Genomic DNA, 3,138 nt, shown 5'->3' on the forward strand with positions numbered 1-3,138 from the left:
AGAAGGTCTTATCAAAGTCTATATCCTTCTCCTACTTTAACACTTTGACTATCAATCTTACTTGTACTTACACAGAGCATCTAATGATAAAAAATTTAGGTTATAAATTCATTTGCAAGGTAATAACCTTGACAAGGACTTTAGGGAGATTACTATGGTTGCTATTATGACTACTAATGTTATTATTGTGGCCATTATTATTATAATTAATGTCACTAGTGTGGTTATTGTTGCCTATATTATTAGTGTTATAACTAGTGTTATTGTAACCAACATTTAAATACTAATGAAGCTATTTGAGATTGTCAAATCTATTATTACTATATCAGTAACTAAGAATATTATAACTACCATTGGGGATTCTGTTCCAGTTCTCAAATTAGTATGATTGTGGATTATTGAGATTTATAGAGGTTGAATTGAGCTTAGCTTTGCAGGATGCATCATGGAGTTGACATAAGAGTTAAGAATGAGAGATGCGTTTATTATCATAGAAAAATATGTACGTTACATCGCCACTCAACATGTGGATTTCCCTTTCAACGAGTTCTTTGGAACTTTTCTTCTTGCCTTGTTGCTCACCTTATTATCACATTTAGACCTTCTTTTGCTTGGCTCATCTAACATTGGAGGTTCCATGGTTGTAATGACTTGGTCCCATCTAAAAGAAAGGGAGTGTTTGGTAGAGAAGTAGAGCATCTTTTAATGGGACAATTGTGAGCTAGAGTTTCACCTTGTTCTTAAAATAAAACTCGATGTTAAGGAGCAAATTCATGGAGCACCCTTGATCATGTCACCTTGTACTTACAAAAATGAACTCATTCTTAATGCACGTAGTTTTAAACACTCCAGACTCGAAAAGACAAGTCTTCCTCAAGCAATGGGCAACGTGAAAGGGAGCCTACCGTCCTCCTAGGTGCCTGACCATGCGACAATGCGCAGGGTGGGATTGGCATATTATATTTTTTAATTAAATAAGGTATAATTTGTTATGATGGGTGTATAGCTCAGTGGTAGAGCAATCGGCTGCAGTCCGATAGGTCACCGGTTCAAGCCCGGTTGCGCCCTTCGTACGTCTCTCCCTTCGTACGTCTCTCCTGTTTTAGCCAGCCTTACTGTAAGGGTACCCTTGCATGCGTCGCTGCTATTTCGTTATCTATGTTAGGCTTCCTTTAAAGTGGAAGGCCGTTGTCAGTTAATCATGATGTTTTTTTTATGTACGGCATTTTGGCGGTTGACAAAGTCATGCAAACCTTTTACGGAGCTTCTTCATGACAGTCATGCAAACCTATTTTGGCAGCCATAAGGAAGCTTCCTCTTGACAATTTCATGCAACCTTTTAGGACACCAAATAATGGTTGATTGAACAAGGACAAGATTCCTCAAAGTCATGCGAATCCATGGAATATATGATGTTCTTTGATGTAGTGATGGTAGTGTGTTTCGTCTTCTTCGTTGCGTGCCCTTTTTTGGCGTCAATGTTGGCTGCTTTGGATGTCGGAAAGCTTTCCAACGTCACGCTCACCATAAACCTTACCTTTTTCTGCAGCATACGCCAAATATGCATGTCCATTATGTTATGTAGAGTTCACAAATGTGTTGAGCGTATCCCTTACCCTATGTGGCATGCATTCAACAATCCAAACTTGGAACATATAAACTTGGAATTGCGAGTGATGAACGAAATGAACAAAACCAAGCAACCAATATTCTGGAATAGTCTCCTCACCTTCTTTCGTCCCGGGGAAATTGAACTTTCTCCCTGACGAAACTAAGTATCCTTGCCACGATCATTACGAAGGAGTTCATGGTGCATCAAAATACAAGGGGCGAGGCAAAGCTAACCCCCAAGGAGGTCCCAATTCCCAAAGTCCCCAAGGAGAAACCCTCCCCCTCCCCCCACAACACCCCCAACCTGGCTCCCTAATCTGAATTGGACTGATCCATTGCTTGTTGCTGGCCCTGGAGTTAAAATCCCACAATCACAGATGGCTCATAGGCTGACACAAGTTTGGCAAAATATACTTGAAGCCTTCAAATGGTTGGGGACCCAAGATAGGAGGAGAGACACATCATTGAAGTAGCTAATATGGACTTTCAAAGAGACTTATGGCCCCCCGTATAGGCCCATGAAGGAGAAGCCTAGGGTGGTTAAGAAGCTAGCTAGAAAAGGTCTCTGCAGGTGGGAAGTCCTATGGGAAGTCTCTTCAATGGAGTTTATGAATCTGGACAAAATCAGGGATCGCTTCCTCTTAACTCGTGCCGAAGAAGCCCTTGTCCAGGAAGTCTTGAGGAAGGTGAAACCTACATGGCCAATCTCAAAGGTGGTTTGTGAGGTGAACTTGACCAGGTTGATGACCAGCCCAATAGGGAAACCACTCTGGAAATGTAGGAAGTCAAAGGATTATTCAAGGAAAGATCTGTCTCACATGCTTCGGGCTGCAAACTACTGGCATAGATGGCACCCAAGTTCAAGGAGGTGCTGCAATGTTTGGAGGGCTACCCCCTCAAGGAAACTTAATTTTATGCTATGGCGTGTTGTCATGAACAAATTGCCTACTAGGGAAAGATTAAGTAAGTTGATGCCGGTTCCCCCATGGTGTATATTCTGCAAGATAGAGAAGGAGTCTACAAGACATCTGTTTTGGGACTGCAGAGAAGTCCGGGGCTTTTGGAAGCAACTCCAGTCATGGGTGCGAAGCGCTGGCTTCTTTGACAGGATTGACAGTAAATTTTTAATTTTTGGTGAGCAAGGCAAGATGGATGAACAATCTCTGAAGCTGTGGAATGTGATTAGAGTGGTTTCAATGTAGGAGATCTGGAGGCTAAGAAATGACAAGCTTTTTTGGAGGGTTGAAGTTCCCTTGGTCCCAAAGGATTGATGGTCTAGGGTCAAAAGTGAAACTCTGGTGGCCCTTAAGGTGTAATAGGTGATAGAATTTTTAAGGTTTTTTATAATGCCTTAGCAAAGGCCTAAGACAATTATGTATTGAAGAAGCCTCTTAGTAGGCTATGTAAATACCTTTTATTCATAATATTGATATTCTATGTGCATTATTTTAAAAAAAAACAAAACAAAACCCCCAACCTCAAGCTACCTACCATGATATTCTCATCAGGTAGAAAGTCGATGGTTAA

General features: G+C 41.1%; 1 non-coding gene across 1 annotated transcript; it reads left to right on the forward strand.

Moving 5' to 3' along the window:
- The first annotated feature begins 996 nt into the window (after positions 1 to 996).
- TRNAC-GCA (transfer RNA cysteine (anticodon GCA)) lies at positions 997 to 1,068 on the forward strand. Its single transcript has one exon. It is a non-coding gene; the product is annotated as a tRNA-Cys (tRNA).
- The last annotated feature ends 2,070 nt before the right edge of the window (positions 1,069 to 3,138 follow it).

The sequence above is a fragment of the Lygodium microphyllum genome, unplaced genomic scaffold, assembly GCF_053477565.2.
Source record: "Lygodium microphyllum isolate KBCC unplaced genomic scaffold, Lygodium_microphyllum_v1.1.10 scaffold_53, whole genome shotgun sequence".
Lineage (NCBI taxonomy): Eukaryota > Viridiplantae > Streptophyta > Polypodiopsida > Schizaeales > Lygodiaceae > Lygodium > Lygodium microphyllum.